We start from the raw sequence: 21,640 nt of genomic DNA, 5'->3' as shown, positions 1-21,640 counted from the left end.
ATTCAAATCTTGATTCTCTAATTTTCTGGAGCAAGACTTTAAGCACCCATTTCATGGGTATACCCTGGAATAAGTTTGTCATCACAGACATGTAGGAAGTGTACTTTCTAAACACTTTCTCCTGCCTTTAGTTTTATTAAATCATTCCAAACATACTTCTTCCCCAAGTTCTTTTATTCTTTGTTTTTTAATCTGTTCTTTTTTTTACTGATATCTTGAATTTCCCTCTGTGTTCTGTGCCTGCCTAAGACATTGAAGTGTTTTTTCTTGGAGGGCAGGAATTATGCTTGTCTCATTCACCACAATCAGATGGTAGACCTTTAGTAAATTCTCACTATGTGCTATTTAAGAACATCACTTTTATCCTCTCAGACTCTTTTTCTCATTAGTAAAATATTGATATGGAAGAAATATAAGTTTTGATAACATTAAAGATAAGGTGAATAATACGTATATGTACCTTGTACACAATAGATAATCAAAAATATTAATTCCCTTATCCGTACCTTGCTTTACCAAGATGCAGAACCTTGGAAAAGATTGAAATACTTGGAAATCATTTACTTCTTGTGTTAATCAACTTTTCATTGTTGCAAGGAGTACTAGAGGAGCTTCTTAGGAAGGAAGGAGATCATAGTTCATGGCTTCTATAGCCTGGTGTAGATGAGAGTGGTGGGCAGCAGAACACAGGTGGGAAGACGGTCACATGATGAGCCAGGAAGCAGAAAGAGAAGAGCTGGACTAAACATGATTTATATAACCAACCTTCTGATGAGAACTGCCTTCCAAGGTCAAACTGCCAATATCCACTAAACCTCCACCAAGGCCCACGTCTCAAACACCATATTGAATCAAGTCCTTACCTTCATCTGTCAGTAAATAAGATTAATTCATTACTGCTAATGCAAGATGTTGGGGTTTTAACATCTGCATGAACTGGGAGCCAAGTCATGTTCAAACTATAAAATTGCCTTAGGACCAATGTAATAGGGATTCCATAATTTTGTCATGATTCCAACATACTTTTTAAAATGTTTTCCAACAACCTGAACTCATTCCATTTTAAAAATAGATTACACTTGCTTATGCATTGTTGCATATACATAATCAGTATAGTTTATTCACAAATGTAAATGATCAGGAAAAGACCATCCTAACACAACTGACATCACACAGCTGATTTTAAACAGTGACATTTACAACCTGCTAAGCAGAATATGGGGAAAGAAAAGAGTTAAGAGAGTTAAACACTATACAGCAAGACATCCTTATTTCTGATCATGAAGGAAGTGTTTTCAGTTCAGACTATTCAGAATATTAATATTCCTGAAAAAAAAGTAAGATAAAACCCCTTTTCCTCTGAGCAATCAAAAGCAAAAGAGCAAAACCTAAAGAGCTAGAAAATCATGTCAGCAGAAAAAAACCGTTTCAAGATCATAAGTAATTAGGACTGGTATTTTACAGAGTGTAATTGAGGTATGATACCTCTTTAAAAACTCCATTGATTAAAACCTAGTGTTTAAAGTGAACTTAATGAACCCACATATGAAAGACTATGAATTTTCAGTAAATAGTGAAAATCCCTGAATCTAAAAATGATTTTATCACAGACTCATGTGGGAAATGAACATTTAGTGGCAGGAGAGAGAATAAGCAGTATTTGACACAGGAAGTAAAAATGCAGAGAAAAAATTGCTGTTTTAAGCATACCTGTCAGGAGTTTTTAGTTTATATAGAAATGTATTGCATATCAACTATATCACATTGTGAATAAGCATGCTTAGGCTTACTATGTTGTAGAGTCTCTATGCTTTGCAACTCCTGAGAATCAGTTCATTTTAAGTCATTCTTTTATCATTTTAATAAAATGCTGTGACAAAACCCATGCACAAATATTATAATTTACAAATGGATGGGCTATACCTGATAATTATAGTCAAAGTTTAAGAATGCAGTGGAGAAAATTATGGTAAAATAACATCAATAACTTGATATTACTTTCTGTGATATTTCTTAATATATTTGCACATGAAATATAGAGAAGAATAAGAAACAGTTATGGTTTCTTTCCTACCCTTTCTCTATTTTTTCCCTTATGCCATTGACATATTCAACTTAATTAAATACATATTTATTGAGCAAATATGTGTTTTGGCAATAGTAATGAATGAGGTCAACATAATTCCTCTCCTTAAACTCTTAGAGAAACAATAAGTAAACAAACAAAGAAATTGGAGATTATATCAAAAGTGATAAACACTGTGATGGGGAAAGATAAAAATGCTATTGGAAATCCATAAGAAATTGACTTAAAATAACTTGAATACAGAGAAGGCTTACCAAACGAAGTGCTTTTCAAGATGAACAGCAGTAAAAAAACAAATGAGAAGTGGTCAGATAACTATAGTGAAATATGGACATGCAAAAGATGAGACAAGAGAAATGAACATGAGTTAAGGATGTGTAAGATTTTAAAGCACGGTAAAAGCAGAGGCCCAGTTACCCTGCTTAACAGTACAACAGAACTTCCAATGTTAAAAATATTTTCCATGAGTTACTTGGTGTTCATCTTCCATGCTGATGCTACGATGTCCCTGTCCTATGAATGGATCACCAACACATACAGTGGATTGGAGGAGAGATTTTTGTAAAACTGGAAGCAGAAAGTCCACCACTCTTATGGAAATAATGAAGGAAAAGATAATGTTAGACTGATATCGGTTACTGGCAGTGAAGGAGGAAGAAAAATACACACCAAGATATTTAAGAGATACAAACAGCAGAACTTAGTGATTGGATGTATTTCAAATTTCAAACAAATCACATCAAATATAATTCAAATTGACATATATCTTGAGCAGCTGAGTGCACAGCGCTGTTGTCTGTTGTTCCTTGAGGTAGGGAGCAGGAGTTGGTTTGTGGGAAGGGGAGGAGATCAAGAATTGAACATGTTCTGTGTTGAATTATATGCATTTTATGGTAAACAAATATAATCATCCCACGGACAGTTGGTTATGCAGGCTTATACCTTAAGAGATAGATACCTGGAAGAGATATCAGTTTGAGAAGTTACAAAGCTTCACATAATATAGACATTTGTAAGAGTTTATAAGGCTCTGTCTTATATCCTTCCCATTCCTATTTATATATCCACCTGTGTGCTATACATCAATACTTCCTACCTGTTCAGGAATGTCATCCTGTCAATTATTTGTTAGTCTCTATCTTCACCTTCCTCCTCCCCACCACATCCTGTTCATCATCATTTACAAAGGCTAAAGTGTCTCTCAGGTTTCAAAACACACAAGCAAACAAGCAAAGCACTTGTCTCATAGCCATCATGTTACTTCTATTCTCTCAATGACAACATTGTCCGCATGTCCTGTTTTCACAACTTCCTACAGTCTACTTTCCATCTTCCACCCTTATACACATCGTCATCATTCCATTGAAACTGCTCTGTCCAATTTTCCCCACAAAGTGTGCTGCTGTTCTCTTCACTGTGAAATTCAAAAATCTTGGCCAGCACCATGGCTCACTAGGCTAATCCTCCGCCTGCGGTGCCGGGGTCGGTCGGAGCGCCGGATTGTCCCGGTTGCCCCTCTTCCAGTCCAGCTCTCTGCTGTGGCCCGGGAGTGCAGTGGAGGATGGCCCAAGTCCTTGGGCCCTGCACCTGCATGGGACACCAGGAGAAGCACCTGGCTCCTGGCTTTGGATCAGCGTGATGCACTGGCTGCAGCGCGCTGGCCACGGCGGCCATAGAAGGATGAACCAACAGCAAAAGGAAGACCTCTCTCTCTCTCTCTCTCCCTCTCTCTCTCTCCACTCTGCCTGTCAAAAAAAAAATTCAAAAATCTTCACAGTCATCATCTTCAGGGGTCTCTGGGCACCACCTGACACTGTTCACTCCTTCCCTTTGTGACAGTCCATTCCCCTGGTTAATGCTCACAGATCTCCTTCACAGGGTTCTCTCCTGTCCTTCAAAGGCTGGATGTCTTCTCCCTCACTACTCATATTACCATGCAATGTCATCTATTACTATTCATTACTATTTTGTGTTCATTATTATTTTGTCTCAATATCTGTTACAGAAGTTTCTCCAATGAGAATTTAGAGCAATAAGGTGAAATCCCATCCCCCTAGCCAGGGATTCTCTAGTCCTACAACCATGGAACAGCACAAGTGAGGACACCTGTGTTCTTCGCTTGCACCTGTTCCCTAATCTAGAATGCCCTGCTCGCTCATCTATTAACACACTTTTAAGAACAAACTTAAAACTTTTTTCTCCGGTAAAACTTTTTCTAACTACTCCTTCCTCTAGATTCCTATCACTTCACTTTCTCACTCCCAGAGCACAGGAAGAGTAACTGGAGGGCTTTTCAGAAAGCTCATTCATGGAAATTGTGTTTTATGAAAAACTTTGCATGGATTTCAAAACTTTCTCACACTAAAATAAATGCATCTTTTAATTATGTTTTTTCCATGAACTTTTTGAAGGCTCCTGATAGGTTCCATCTTGAATGAAATACTGATTCATAGGTAAAGCTAACCTAGAGTTTGCTGCAGAAGAATATTCACTCTTCCTCATGTCTGGCAACAGCAGGAAAGAGTAGTGATTTGATTTTCAGAGGCTACCATGAGCACAAGAGAGAAAAGAAAACCTTGGGTCACCTACTTGTCACCCTTGAAAAAGCCCTTAAAATCTGCCACCTTGAAGCATTGTTATTGAGTTTATAACTCTCCTTATACCTACAACTAGACTTCAAATCACAACAAGCTAAGGGCAAGATCTTTTCTTTGTATTCTCATGCAAAAAATCAATGATCAGTAAATGTTTGATGATGAGGATATATAAATACCAATGGAATAAATTTTAAAATGGAAACAAATGTTGTTCACAAAAAAAGTACTCTTCTAAAAAGAAGAAAATGATGCCTTATTATCTAGTCTCTAAAAATATACACCAAAATTGAATCACCTTAGTCTACACAAACACAGATGGGATAATATTTTGAGAACATGTTTTCCTTTTCAATTTTATGTAATCTCTTTTTAAAATTCTATCAGTTTTAAAGTATACATGTGGTTGAAATGCCTTCTGCAAAACTACACATGTAGCCTTTATTATCCCCAAAGTCAAGTTCCATTATTAAATATTCCTATTCATATTCCATTTTAGTAAAACAATAGCTTGAGATACTGGGCTCATTCATATTTATAAGTGTATTTAAGAAAAAATGAGGTATATAGAAGATGTTACACTAAAACAATGCTATAGAAGTGAAAAATGATAGGGACGCAAATATTTTTAAAAAGAATTTTCCCTCACATCTTTCTTTACTGTGACTCATTCCAGTGTACATATTGTTGGGGCATGCCCTATTTTTTACAACAGAAAAAAACATGCTTCACAATGTAGATCAAGGAGAATTCTAGACACATTTAAAGAACCTAAATCTATGAATTAGACATTTAAACATTTAAAATTTTCATTCAGTTTTCTCAGTTTTAAGTTTGATGGTTTAAGTTTGATGGTTTAATGTCCACTGCATGGTTTTGTTTTATTAATGGTTAATAGACTAATATCATTCATAGTTTTCAATTGACAAGTCAGAATATCCATAATTTACAGATTTACTTTGATGAATTACATGTTATACCACTTTTCCATATTTAAGGAAATATATTATAACACTGTCTTGTATATATATATATATATATATATATATATATATATATATATATATGACTTTGAACAAATACTAAGAAAACTGTGTTGAAAATACTATGCTGGGGCAGGTGTTGTGATACAGATGGTTAACCACTGCCTGTGAAGTCAGCATTCTGTGTGAGCACTGGATGGAGTTCCACCTGCTCAGCTTCTGCTCCACGTTATTGCTAACACACTGGGGAATACAGCACAAAAATGGCCTAAGTGCTTGGGCCCCTGCCACCTACATGGGAGACCCAGAGGGAGTTCCAGACTCCTGGCATTGACCTGGCCCAGCTTTGGTTATTGCAGCCATTTGGGGACGAACAAGCACGTGGAAGCTCTGTGTGTGTGTGTTTCTGTGTGTGTATCTCCCTCTGTCTATGTAACTATGCCTTTCAAATAAATAAATAAATCTTTAAAAAGAAATAAAAGAAATGGAAGGAAAGGAAAAAGAAAATATTATGCTGAACTGTTGGAACAGTAGATAGAACATGGTCGTCACATACAGAAAGGTCAGGTTTTGAATTATTGCTCATTGGACACTGTGGTGTCTCGGGCTGGTGTTTCATCTGCAAAATGGGAATAATGTCTATCATGTAATCAGCATGTAATCAAACAAAATCATGAGGACTGCTTCAAGAACATAACAGTGATAAATAGATGCTACTTATGAAAATTATTTTCCTTTCAAATGATAAAAAATAAAGCTACAAGTAAAGACATCTATAAATAATTTTCCTTATAGTAGTCATGGGAGAATTTGCTTGACTGAAACAACCAAGGACAGCACCAAATTTGTAGCAAAAATAATTTTTAGAGTAGAAGTGGTAATAGTTAAGTATGTGATCAATTACAATTATTATTTTCTTCTCCTTTGTTACTGCATTACAGCTAACAAATAAGCTAATATAAAGCACCTAACACAATTTATAACACACCATTCTAAGTAATACATGTTGCAATACTTTTACAGTGAAATAGCATTTGAAAAGAGACATTTATAAAGAAAACTCCCATTTATTCTAAAAATATGTTTATAAAGAGAAAAAACTGCTTAAAATTTTGTTCTGTTTCATGACTCTTGACAAATTGCTAAAATATTTTGTTTATTCGCTTGCCTCTCAAAAATTAAGTAATTACGTAGGACAAACATGGTAGATAGAGAGATCTGTCTTGCAATGTTTTTCCAAAATGGAAATTAATTTACATTTTTATGAGAGTTTTGAATATCTCCTTCTGCGTGTTGCTACTGGCTAGTTTGAGATTATCAACAGGAGATGTTGAGTGATTCCAAGATCTATAAACAACCTGAGAAATAGTGAAAAAATTATTTAGAAGCTAAACTGGGACACTTCAGCACATAGTGGCTCTCCTTATGTCCTTCATCACTTTTAGAATAGGGGCAGATTTTACAGAGATTTCAGTACAATTTTTATGATCTAAGTGATAATATTCATTTTTTGTGATTTTCAGACAATCTGTGAGACCTCCATAATACCATGAAGGCTTAAGAGTAGGAGAGCAAGAGACTGATGTTGCTTCATGAATACCAAGAAAATTGAGATGGAAGAGAGAGTAAACTAAAATGAAAGACAAGTAGGAATCAGAGTTTTTAAACACTTGTAATTCGATAGTCTACAAATAAAAGAAATATGGGCAATTCCAAACACATATTTGAGAAGCTTTCTATATTCTTGTAGGACTTCGACACAACAACCTGACATTGTTAATAGTTTACAGAAAAACAATTTGTTTTAGTGTGTTCCATAGCAACTAATATCTTGGATATTATCATTTAATTTTATGGTTATCTGGCCTAAGAAAAACCATTATGTTCTATTTAATAGAATGATAGACTGGGAAAATGGATTGTTTGGATAAATAACGGATCATCGGAACCCACAGAATTAGTAACTTACTGAGCATTCATTCTCAAGGAAATCACAAGCATTATGTTCTTTTTTTTTAAGTGACAAAAGAGGTGGCAATCTCAGAAACCTGTATTATTAAAGGGATTAATGTGGCAGCACATTGCAAACCCCTCAAATGATAGGTTTTATGTAAGACCCAAAATAGTAATAATATGTTAAAAACCTGAAAAATGCTCTTGGAGTTAAAAGACAGGGCTTTCTGTATAAAAATAACACTGCATTAGTCTCTTTGAAGCAGCAATTTGGGAGGATGAAATTTTATTTTCTCAGATGTTCCAATGACACATAATTCCATGAAAAAAATAGATCAAGATATGAAATGGAGGACACCTGGTGACAGATGAATTGGAAAGCTAAATTTGAAATGAATCATTGAGCTAATGCATAAAAGCTATGGGTTTAAATGTGTTACCCATGCTTCCTTTGCTAATTGCATTTGTTTCCTGCTGTTGCTCTTATTGTCACAATGTTTTTAATACTAAATCTCTGTGTGTGTGTGTGTGTGTGTGTGAAGAATAAGACCTTACCTTTCATGTTTAGAGCTCCTGGAGAGTTATGGCTTATATTTAGTTCATGTTCAAAAGACTTATAAGGCTGGACTGTGCTGATGTACCTACTGTTTGCTAACCACTGCTTATGAATCTGAGAAAGATTTGATTAGCAATCTTGAGCTAAGAATTAAGATATCCTTTTCTGTTCCCTCCCTAAGATCTTCTAAGTAGAACAGCAATCGGATGACCTGTAATATATCTGTAATTAAGGTTCATGTATGCATCATCAACTCCAGGTTTCAATGACATTGTGTCTTCCAATTTTAAAGTTATGTGAAGGAAAACAAAAATCTCACTGTGCCATGAATACATTTTTGTAAAACTTGTGACTTTATTACATTCTGTTGGATGAACCCAGAGTGGAGTTAAATCTTAGAAACAAAAGAAACAGGAAACTGAATGTTTGAGGTAATTTATTTTACTGTCTATCTTGAAACTAATCATAAAACTATTTTCCTTTCCATCAGTATAGCTGACAGTAAACTAATATAGTCAATGTAACCGTCATCCATGAAAGCCAATGATCCCTATCATTCATATGGAAGATTGCACTGATGCCAGATTTACTAGAGATTTTAAAAATCAATGCCTGGTTTAATGTCCATTTCATTTCCTCAACATTTTCAAGGTAAGAGGTGGCTGAAAATGTTTATATGGAGTAAATGCTTGAAAAAATAGGATTCCAGTTTGCATATTTGCCATAAGAAATTAAATAGTCTTAAAATATATTTGGCCTTTTCAGTTAGAAGAAATATGGTGGCCAAGTCTGAAAAGATACGAAGGGGCTTCAAAAAGTTTGTGTAAATTTCACATTTTGTGATGTGCCCTCACGTATATCCACACAATTTCTGCAATTTAGTTAAGTGAAACTGCAATTAGCATGCTATTCTAATGCCCTGAAAGAGAAAGCAACACTCCTAAAAGGACCCAGACATCTTTCAAATCTCAATTAAGCAACTGAGCAATCTATAATTTGATAGTTCTTGTTTTTATTAATTATTTTTATGTTTGTTTATCTCCTTTTCTACATTATTCTATGTGCACTGGTGTTCCTTATAAAAATAATGCTATCCTGCTAAACAGGTTGTTAATCTCACACTTTATTTTATATAAAAGCACAAATTGGGCCAGTGCTGTGGCATAGTGGGTAAAGCCTCCACCTGTAGTCCGAGTATCCCATATGGGCAATGGTTCGAGACCCAGCTACTCCAATTCTAATCCAGCTCCCTGCTAATGTACCTGAGAAAGCAGTAGAAGATTGTCCAAGTACTTGGGCTCCTGCACTCACGCTGAGAATCCCAAAGAAGCTCCTGGATCCTGGCTTCAGACAAGCCCAGCTTTGGCCGTTGCTGCCATTTCATGAGTGAACCAGCTGATGGAAGAGCTCTCTCTCTCTCTCTGTGTCTTTCTCTGTCTCCCTCTCTCTCCTCTCTCTCTCTCTTTCTCTCTCTCTCTCTCTCTCTCTCTCTCTGTAACTCTGCCTTTCAAATAACAAATAAATAAAAGGAGACATTTCTAGAGGGGCAAGCAGAAAACATGCAGAACAGTCAGGGTGATAGTCACTTTGTACTCCATATCATAAGGCAAAGATATGGTTAACCAGTCAATATAAAACATGAAAAGTATACATGATTACAATTCAATAAACTCTTAAAAGGAATTGATCACTTGAAGTACCTTTTTCCTTACAAAAGCATTGTTTAGGGAAAAATCATAATTCTAAATCATATTTGAAAATAAACTGGCCAGCGCCGCAGCTCAATAGGCTAATCCTCCGCCTTGCGGCACTGGCACCCCGGGTTCTAGTCCCAGTTGGGGCTCCGGATTCTGTCCCGATTGCCCCTCTTCCAGGCCAGCTCTCTGCTATGGCCTGGGAAGGCAGTGGAGGATGGCCCAAGTGCTTGGGCCCTGCACCCGCATGGGAGACCAGGAGAAGCACCTGGCTCCCGACTTCGGATCAGCACGGTGTGCCAGCCGCAGCGCGCCAGCCGCAGCAGCCATTGGAGGGTGAACCAACGGTGAAGGAAGACCTTTCTCTCTGTCTCTCTCTCTCACTGTCCACTCTGCCCAGCAAAAACAAAAATAAAAAAAAAAAAGAAAATAAACTAATTCAGAAAGTTTAAGAAGGTGACATGCATTATGTATTTGTTATTATAAATAAAAAAGAGAAATAAAACATTTATATAAATTCACCACAACTCATAAATCAAATTACTATAGGCTCATATATCCCTTAATCTACATGAATTGTATAAATATATATATAACAATATATAAAAATCTATATAAGCAACCAATGATATCTCTCTTATAATTGGTAGAATTTACAAAAAGCGCCATGAAATTCAGTGGCTTATTAAATAATATAAAATTTATATCAAAATTCTTTCAAATTCTCTGTGCCCACTCCTAATGACTTGCAATTAATCTTCAGCAGGAACCCTTGGGCTACACAAAAACTTTTTTTATTTCTTTCTCTGCTAGTTTCCTTTTATACCACACCTGTTCAGTTACCTGAATTCTCTAGAATTTTCTTCTACTTGCAATTATTTTTATTTTTTAAAGTTCATCATTCTCATTTTCCCCATGCCAACCCAAACAGGTTTCTTTTTCACATATATTTTTGAAATAGTCGAAAATTCTCACTTGCTTATATTTTCTATTGTGTGGTTTTCTCAACTGTTTTTTAAAAGATTTATTCATTTATTTATTTATTTGAGAAGCAGAGTTACAGACAGAGAGAGGGAGAGACAGAGGGTGGGGTCTTCCCTCCACCAGTTTACTCCCCAAATGGCCACAACAGATGGAGCTGAGCTGATCTGGAGCTAGGAACCAGGAGCTTTTTCCAGATCTCCCACGTGGGTGCAGGGACCCAAGAATATAGGTTGTCTTCCACTGCTTTCCCAGGCTACAGCAGAGAGCTGAATCAGATGAGGAGCAGCCAGGATATAAACCGGTGCTCACAAGGGATGCCAGAGCTGCAGGAGGAGGCTTAGCCTGTTATGCGACAGCACCAGCACCCCCCTCAACTGTTATTTGATGTTACATATATTATTAACTCTTCCATCAGAGGAGATGTTGCTTTAGATGAAAAGACCAACTACTACATTTTTCATATACATTCCACAACATATCTCATCAATGATAAACTAATAGGTACCTCATTCTCAACAATGTATTAATGATGAGTTCATGTTTATATCATTTCTTCTTTCTTAATTATGCATATAATTTTTAAAGATTTATTTATTTATTTGAAAGTCAGAATTACACAGAGAGGAGAGGCAGAGAGAGAGAGAGGTCTTCCATCCACTGGTTCACTCCCCAGATGGCCGCAACGGCGGGAGCTGTGCAGATCCGAAGCCAGGAGCCTGGAGCTTCTTCCAGGTCTCCCACTCGGGTGCAGGGGCCCAAGGACTTGGACCATCTTCTAGTGCTTTCCCAGGTCATAGCAGAGAGCTGGATTGGAAGTGGAGCAGCTGGGACTCAAACTGGCGCCCATATGGGATGCTGGCACTTTAGGCCAGGGCATTAACTCTCTGCACACAGTGCCGGCCCCCATAAATTGTGGTTTAACACTGTAATAAAAGCTTTATGTAAAAAGTCAACTAAGAAATAGAACACTAAACATTTTAGACTGACCACATTAGTGGTTTGCATCATGATCTCTGAAAGAACTGTTCTATGGTGTGGGAGTTTTATGGCTCTCTTCAAGATGAATTTTTTTTCAAAATCTTAAGATGTTCTAGAGGGGTTTCCAGGACAATTATTTGAAGGACTGAGATCTGCAAATCAAATATCACATTCCTACCTCTGTTCTTTGTTCCTTAAGCAAGTCTGTAATTTCTTAAAGCACATGGACTTTACATATTAAGCAACCAGTGCAACTTAGCTATAATAGCACAATTTGAATTTAGGCACCAATGATATGGTTAAAACATAAGACAAAAGTTTTAAAGGTCCGTTTTGTTGTTTTCAACTTGTCGCTGCTGAGAGAACAACTACACTCAGGTGACCTCATAAACACAAAGTTCAAATGGGCAATCCCTTCGTGCCTCACTACTGTTGCCCCAGCAGAGACTCACTGAGAGGCGCTGACCCTGCCAGCACAGGCAAAGGAGGCCATGGATGACTGGTAGAAATCTGTCCACTCTACCCTTTCCTCCACTATTAGATAGTCATTTCTTTATGGGAAATTTCATATGCCTTCCTTCAAACCAGATGCTAAACATCTTTTAAATGTGTGTCTTGAGAAATGCCAATATCAATACATGTGAAAAATAAAAAGGAACTGTTGCACAGATTTGTAAGTTTGGATTATGCTCCTGATTCTCTTTTCCAGATGTTTATAGTGTCATTAGCAGTAGAGACTCTGGGGCTGGCATTGTGGTACAGCCGATTAAGCTGCTGCTTACAATACTGGCATCTCATAAAGGAGTGCTGATTCAAACACTGGCTGCTCTGCTTCCAATCTGGTTTCCTGCTAACATGTCTGGGAAAGCAGCAGAAAATGGCCCAGGCACTTGGGCCCCTGCCACCCACGTGGGCCTGGATAAAGTTCCAGGTTCCTGACTTTGGCCTGGCCCAATCCCAGCTATTGCAATCATTTGGGGAGTAAACCAATGGATGATAAGTTCTCACTCTCCCTCTCTCACTCCTTCACTCTGATTTTCAAATAAATAAATAAATCTTCAAAAAAATAGTAAGAATTTCTGTATTAAGAAATCTAATATACTAACCTAGTATTTTCCCAATCTAAACTGAAGTTGGTATTCATTTCTTTCTTGGAATATCTATAAACACTTCTTAATAAATTACTGCTTAATAAAACACATTTAGAAGACATGGACATTTAGAAGACATGGAAGATTTGATTAATTTTTTCATAATGGAAATATGATCCAGGTCTAATAACATTTATCAAAGTGTTTGCCTACATCTCTCTTTTTAAATATTTTTGAAATTTCCTTTGTTATATTCATAGTCCTATGACTTTTCTTAATCAAATTAAAGAAAGGTGCATAAGAATTATTCTTTATTTGATTAAAGAACAATTTTAAAAGCAAAGTCATAACTGTCATACATATGTAAAATGAACACTCTTTCAAGATCTTATTTGACTCATTAGCTAATGAAACAACCAGTAAAATGTTGTAGTCAGATCAAAGAATCCAAAGACTACACTTATAAATGTAACTAGGAATGCTGAAACAATAACATCCCCACTGGACACAATTCATCTGCTATAAAAAGAATAAGAATTACTTGTATTACTAAATTTCTACAATTTAGATAACCATAAAATAGCCTAAAGACAATAAAGACTCTATAATAAAATAATATTTAATATATAAAAATAAATATTAAAAACTTATAAAATATAAAAATAAAATAATAATAAGAGCCTAAAAGGGTAAGTATAATTCAGAAGAACACAAAATACCCTGTAGTCATATTTTTACCATTTCAAACTCTTTCACAATTTTTATTGATACTTGTTAATATAAAACCATCACATTTAACTCTGCTATTATTTATAAGTGCATTTTCTATGTATTCACTATCCTTCTTAAAAGATACATACTTTCAGAACCCGCATTGTGGCACACTAGGTTAAGCCTCTCCCTGCCATGCTGGCATCCCATATGGGTGCGGGTTTGATTCCTAGCTGCTCCAAGCCTGGGAAAAGTAGAAGGTGGCCCCTGCACCCACATGGGAGACCTGGAAGAAGCTTCAGGTTCCTGGCTTTGTCCAGGCCCATCCCGGGCATTGTGACCATGTGGGGAGTGAAATAGCAGAAGAAGAGCTCAATCTCCGTCTCTCCTGTCTACATAATTTTGCCTTCCAAATAAAGAAAAATATAAAAATAATAAATACTTTAAATGATACTTTTTTAAGGATTATTTATTTATTTGAAAGTCAGAGTTACACAGAGGGAGGAGAGGCAGAGAGAGAGAGAGAGGGGGGTCTTCCATCTGATGGTTCACTCCCCAATTGGCCGCAATGGCTGGAGCTGCGTGGATCCGAAGCCAGGAGCCAGGAGCTTCTTTCAGGTCTCCCACGCTGGTGCAGGGGCCCAACGACTTGGGCCACCTTCTACTGCTTTCGTAGGCCATAGCAGAGAGCTGGATCTGAAGTGGAGCAGCGGGGTCTCAAACCGGTGTCCATATGGGATGCCAGCGCTGCAAGCCAGGGCGTTAACCCACTGTGGCACAGTGCCGGCCCCTAAAAAGATACTTTCTACTTCCACCTTGGATTACTTAACATTTCCATTATTTTGTGGTTATTATATACCTTATATTATGCCAAACTCATTTTTGTGTTATTTCATTTAACCCTCACAAATATTTTAATACTTTATCACCAGATGAAGATACTGAGACTCAGAGTGAGTAAGTGTTCAAGATCACACATACACACACACACAAATAAGAAGCAAAACCAAGTTTCAAATAGTGTCTGATTCCAAAGTTCAAATTCTTAACCAATCAATCAGCCTGGACAAAGTTCTCGACGTTTGTCCTACAGATAATGAAACATATTCACCTTGGAAGGCAGCTATGCTTTACCACCAATGTACACAAATTCAACTCAATTTAGCATGGACACCATTCTTACTAAGAAAAGATGCCTCTATAAGAATCTGCTAACCAATCAGTTTCCAGACCTGATAGCGCCTTTGAAAGCAAGACTTATATATTCAATGACCTCTTTAGCATCTCTACTTGGATGCCAAATGTGCACCTCATTTTCCACAGCTCCAAATTCTTTTTTTTTTTTTCTTGTGGACAGTGAGAGAGAGAGAGACAGAGAGAAAGGTCTTCCTTTACCGTTGGTTCACCCTCCAATGGCCACTGCGGCTGGCACGCTGCGGCCGGCACATCGCGCTGATCCGAAGCCAGGAGCCAGGTGCTTCTCCTGGTCTCCCATGAGGGTGCAGGGCCCAAGGACCTGGGCCATCCTCCACTGCACTCCTGGGCCACAGCAGAGAGCTGGACTGGAAGAGGAGCAACCGGGACAGAATCCGGCGCCCCAACCGGGACTAGAACCCGGGGTGCCAGCGCTGCAGGTGGAGGATTAGCCTATTGAGCCGTGGCGTCGTCCCACAGCTCCAAATTCTGTCCATAAGCAAATTCCAATAACTCTTCTTCCAAAATTTATTCCTACCCCATCTGCTCTTCTCCATCTTCAAAGCTAGCCCTCTGGTTCATTCAATCATCATTTCTCTCCCTTAGCCACGAGATCATACCAACAGTGGAAAAAGAGGTTTAATAAAATTCTTTCTTTGATTACAATTGTCTTTGGATATTTGTTTATATTGCTAAGGAATCCATTACAATGCAAATATAATACCTTAAAAATTAATTTTCATCTATTTGAAAAGCAGAATGAAAGAGCTTCCATTCCAAAATAAAATTTAATCAAATAATTATTTCATTGGACTTAAATTCAAATAATAGCTCTCCTGATTGTTTTAAATGGGTGGTCTTCAAGGAGAGTGAAGGTTGACACACTTCTGTTGAGACTGTCTACATGAAAGTGGATTTGGGGGCCAGTGTCGTGGCTTAGCTGCATAAGCTTCTTCCTATGACAATGGCATTCCCTATGGGCACTAGTTCATGTCCCAGTTGCTCCATTTCTGATGCAGCTCCCTGCTAATGGCTTGGGAAAAGCACTGGAAGATGGCCTAAGTACTTGGTCTCCTGCCACCCATGTGGGAGAAGCTGCTGAAGCTCCTGGCTCCTGCCTGTGACCCAGACCAGCTCTGGATGTTGCTGCCATCTGAGGAGTGACCAGCAGTGGAAGAGATGTCTCTCTCTCTGTGTATATTCTTCCATCAAACTCTGACTTAAAAATAAATAAAGAAATAAATCTTTTTTGTTAACATGGATTTGACAGAAATTTAAATTTACATTTAATTTAATTTAATAAATTTAAATTTGTAGTTTCACAAGATAATTGACTTTCCTGTGGGCATTCCAATGGCTATTCTGATGTTTTTAAAAGATTTATTTATTTGTTTATTTAAAAGGCAGAATTACAGAGTGACAGAGGTAGAGAGAGAGAGGTCTTCCATCCGATGGTTCGCTCCCCAGTTGGCCGCAATGTCCAGAGCTGCACCGATCCAAAGCCAGGAGCCGGGAGCTTAACTCCGGGTCTCCCACACGGGTGCAGGGGCCCAAGGACTTAGGCCATCTTCTACTGCTTTCCATAGCAGAGAGCTGGATTGGAAGTAGAGCAGCTGAGACTTGAACCAGCATCCATATGGGATGATGGCACTGCAGGCGGCGGCTTTACCCGATACGCCACAGTGCCAGCCCTGGCTACTCTGATCTACTGACTATATTCCTTTCATATTTTTTCAGCCTATTTTAGCATATTTTTCAAATATTATTTTAACAAGACAAACTATCCACAAAATAGATATAAATTTCCTAATATCATAAGGTAAGGAATAATAAATAAACTTTAATTTTAAAAACTGGAATGAAGAGACTGAGATACGAAATTAAGTTAAAATTCAAGTCAAAGAATATCAGGATCAGGAACCAGAATACAGAGACGAGGTCACAATTAGGAGCAATGAAGAAGCACAAAAGCTGTTATCAACACAGTTAATCTTGTGTTCCAGATCACAAACCTCAACATGTGGTACAACAAATCTAACTGTACCTCATGGGGCACAATGGGACTGCACTTTAGATTTGGATAGTCCTGAATGATCCAGTACATGGCTGTCTGTGAAGTACAAAGTCAGCAAAGCAAGACAACAACATTAAAGTCAGATCAACAAAGAGTCTGCAGTCTTTACAAGAGCTGACCCAACAGTCTCAGCTTCTCGATGAGGAAATCTAGAAAGAACAAATCTAGAAAGACTCCACATCCGTTATATACCTTATGTGCATCAAACGATCAGCCAACCAACTACTGAGAGTAATTTTATTTAATCTGCAGTATTAAAGACCATTAAGTGGTGAGAACATTAAACAGCTGATCTAATAAGAGTATTACCTGGTGTATCTCTCAAAATAGCCCTACACCAATGCTCAAGGAAGTTAAATAACCATTAAATGATTACTGAAATAAATAAAAGTGTATCAAACTGGGACTACCCAGCAGTAATGACGACATGGTGGTTACCCTTAAACCACTCAATGAATGCCCTGAGAAACCAAATTTTAGCAACATTGGTCCTTTGAGGCTTTACAAACAGCAAGATTTTAGAAAGACAGGAAGCTATTAAAATGGTGACTACTGAAACTCAACAAAATTATCACACATATCCACTGTAAATATAACTCTTTCTCCCTCAGAATGAATGATAAAATATATTCTTCATTAAAAGCAAGAACATCAACAAAATTGTATTGTTCCCTATAAAATTGTGTGTTTTTGTGCTTTCATGATGCTGGGATGTTATTTATTTGAGGACAGTGTGTCTGGTAAGATATGCCTTTCTATTAATCAAATCACATTTCTCTCTCTCTCTCTCTCTCTCTCTCTCTCTCACACACACACACAAACACACACACACACAGGCTGCCGTGACTGCTGCAGTGTCTGAGCACACTCTCTTCCCATCTATGGTATCTCCAGCCCATGCCACACCCTCCATTACCCTCATTCTCCTACGTTAACAGCCACCTTCAGCAGTGTGTTTGCATCTCCTCAGCAACAAGAAAATGATATCCAAAAGTAAGGCTATGACTCTTAAATTTTTATAGACCTAGAAGAGAATCTTAAGTGCTTAGTAGATAAATTTTAATCAGTAATGAGAAAAAGAAGAAAAAGAAGAAGGAAGGAAGGAAGGAAGGGAGGAAGGAAGGAGGAAGTAAATGAGGGAAGGAAGAGAGGGAGAAGAAAGAAGATAGGGAGTTACAATTTTCATTAAAATTAAAATCTTAATTGTTAAAACAGTTCTTGATAAATACTTTTGAAGGATAAGAATAAATAAAAACAACTCATTTTTACAGTTAATAGGCAGAATGGGCTATACGATATAGTAGTTAAATTGCCACGTGGGACTCCCACATGCCATATCAGAGTGTCTACTCTGTGGATTGGTTACTCTGCGTCTAATTCAGTTTCCTGCTAGTGTCCTGGGAAGCATCAGTTGTGGTCCAAATACTTGAATTCCTGTCACCTATGTGGGAGTCCAGGATTGGGTTCTTGGCTCCTGGCTTCAACCTGGCTCAGTCCTGGCTTTTGCAGACATTTTGGGGGAATCAATCAGTGAATGGAAGATCTCTCTCTGTCTCTCCCTATTTCCCTGTCACTATGCCTTTGAAATAAGTAAATAAATAAATAAATCTTGAGATTAATAGGTAATACAAAATAAACAGTTATATGTCATATAGTTTTATAAACTATTTTAAATATTCATTCTAAAGTGTAGACTTAATGCTGACTTTTTTAATAGTATCAAGTCATGTGAGAAAAATTATAATATTTGTTAAAGCTGAAAAATACTGTTTTATTATGTTAAACTGATTTCTGAGACCATGGCAGCTTAGAAAAAATACATTTTCACTTGAGGTAGAAATTATCTTTTAGTAATACATGGAGCACTTTACAGTTTGGGTAGATACTTTAAAGTAAGTTCTTGTATCTATTTTTAGCTTTCCAGTATGCAAAACATGAAATGCAATGATCAATCATTATAACAAGGAGTAGCAAATAGAAAACTATTATCAATTATATTTTCATAAAATTTTAATACTTAATTACCATAAATATGTATTCTGCTTTGATTATGAACCATAAGAACTTAATAAAGGCACCATTAAACATTTTATTTTTAGCTTTTAGTTATATTAGGTAATGATAAATTCAAAATAAACTACTTCATATTGAAAGTGTACAATTGGTTGAGTTATTATTTATATGTACACTTATGAAACATCAAAATTGAAATAATGAATCCATGTATCATGCCCCAAAATTTTCTCATGTCCCTTGTGATCCCTCCTCCTGTCCTCTCATCTTACTTTAAATCCCTCTTTTCATCCTCTCATCATTACTGATGTGTTTTTTGTCACTACAGATTTATTTGTATTTTGAAGAATTCCATTTCAGTAGAATCCTACATAAACACTTGCTTTTGGCCCAGGTTTTTTTACTCAGCATAATCGATTTGAGATTTATCCATATTGTTCTACATCAACAGTACATTTCATTGTGTAGACGCATCACAATTTGCTTATCTATACACCTATGACTGACCAAAGCTGCTATCACCAGTCATATAGAAATCTTTGTGAGGATATATGCTATCAGTCTTTCATAATATGCATTTTTGTGAACTTTCTGAAGATGCCTCACATTCATGTATTTCAAAAAATTTTGGCACCAAAATAAACATATCTTTTAATTCCATTTTCATGAACTTTTTCTCAAATATGGTTTGAAAATAGTTTCTAACAATCTTTAACTTATCTTTTCATTCTCTTAACATTGCCTTTTAAAGAGCAGACATTCTTGGTTTGCTTTTTTAATAATGTGTGCTTTGATATTATATCTAAAAAGATTTGCCTAACAAGGTCAAAAAGATTTTTCTTCTATGTTTATTTTTAAAGATATTGTAATTATAGTTTTTACAATTAGGTTTGTGATGTATTTTTAGTTCATTTGTACACACAATACAAAAATGAAATCAAAGTTCATTTTCGCATAGATATATCCAATTGTTCAAGTGTAATTTGTTGATAGTTTTAATATATTTAATATTTTCAATCTTTATAAAGGGTTAGGTCAATGATGAAAACTTGTAATTTTTGTAAAGCTTTACTTATTTATTTGAAAGGTAGATAAGACAGAAAGAGGCAGAGTTAGAGAGAGATCTTGCATCCACTAGTTCACTCCCCAAATGGCCACAACAGCTGAGGCTGGGCCAGGCTGAAGCCAGGAGCCAGAAGCTTCTTCTGGGTCTTCTTCATGCGGGCAGAGGCCTGAGCACTTGGGCCATCTTCCACTGCTTTCCTAAGCTCATTAGCAGGGAGTTGGATTAGAAGTGGAGCAGCTGGGACTCAAACCAGCCCTCATATGGGATGATGCCCCTGAAGGCAGCACCTTAACCTGCTATACCACAGAGCTGATCCCTTTAGTGTTTTTTTTTAAATACGTATAAAGCTAGAAAATGGCATTTTGTCTTGTATTTCTTTCCATACTATTCCACTAATCCTTCCCTAGATATTGATTTGCATATAGACAGTAGTGAAGTTAAACTAATACTTCATTTTTTTTCTTTTTTAAAAAATTTATTTATGTATTTGAAGGGCAGAGATAAAGAGAGAGAAGGAGAGACAGAGAGAAAGAAATCACTTCCCAAATGGTTACAATGCCAGGGGCTTGCCTAGGCCAAAGCCAGGAGCCAGGAGCTTCTTCTGGGTTTCCTTCATTGGGACAGGAGTCCAAGGACTTGGACCATCTTTGGCTGCTTTCCCAAGCACATTAGCAGGGAGCTGGATTGGAAGTGAAGTAGATGGGACTTGAACTAGCACCCAAATGGGATGCAGGCACTGTAGGCAGAGGCTGCGATGGCCCATGTCTTTCATTTATTATTTAAATATATTACAAAAAAATGTATGTAATTATAGAGCTCACTATTTTAGATTCTATATTTAATTATTACAAAAAACATTTTAAGGATGGGTGTTGTTGCACAGTGGGTTAAGCTGCCACTTGGGACACTTACAAGCTATATTTGAGTGGCTTGTTCCAGTCTCATCTACTCCACTTCTGATCCAGTTTCCTACTAGCAGATAATAGCCCAAGTACGTGGGTTCCTGGTACTGTGGAGTTCTTGGTTCCTGGCTTCAGCATGGCTCAGCACTGGCTGTTGGAGCCGTTTGGAAAGTGAACCAGCAGACAGATGATCTCTTTCTCTTAGTCTCTTCCTTCTTTCTCTCTCTGTCACACTGCCTTTCAAATAAACAAATGATAGACATTAAATCTAGAATGCAGAAATTAGAAAAATTAAGACTCAATCAATCATTAACTGTTTTATAGTGTTTTGTAAAGCAAACCAACATGGTCAACTTAGAGATCACATTTCTATCACAAAGCTGCCTCTTTCTCCCCCATTTCTACTGGCCAACATGGAAATGGTAACCACATGCATGCATGTGTGCTAGGGGAATCTTGAGAAGATCTCAAGATCCACTGCTTGCATTTGCATCCTCTATCTCCTGTCATACAAGACAGAAAACCTTCCACCTCACCTCAGACCTTTGGTCTCTTGGTTAGGACATATTGGTCTATTCTTTTTTCCAAAAATTGATACTAGATATTTGCATCTGCCCAAACTAAAATGTAAAATAGGTGGCAATTGTGTAATGGTATCAGGAAATCAATGAGTTTATTACTGTCATGACATAATGAAAATTTCCTAATTTTCACCCATGGTAACTTGAAAGAGACTCTGCATGCTAAAGACTTTGACTCTA

The sequence above is a fragment of the Lepus europaeus genome, chromosome 9, assembly GCF_033115175.1.
Source record: "Lepus europaeus isolate LE1 chromosome 9, mLepTim1.pri, whole genome shotgun sequence".
NCBI lineage: Eukaryota > Metazoa > Chordata > Mammalia > Lagomorpha > Leporidae > Lepus > Lepus europaeus.
This window is presented reverse-complemented; position numbering follows the sequence as displayed.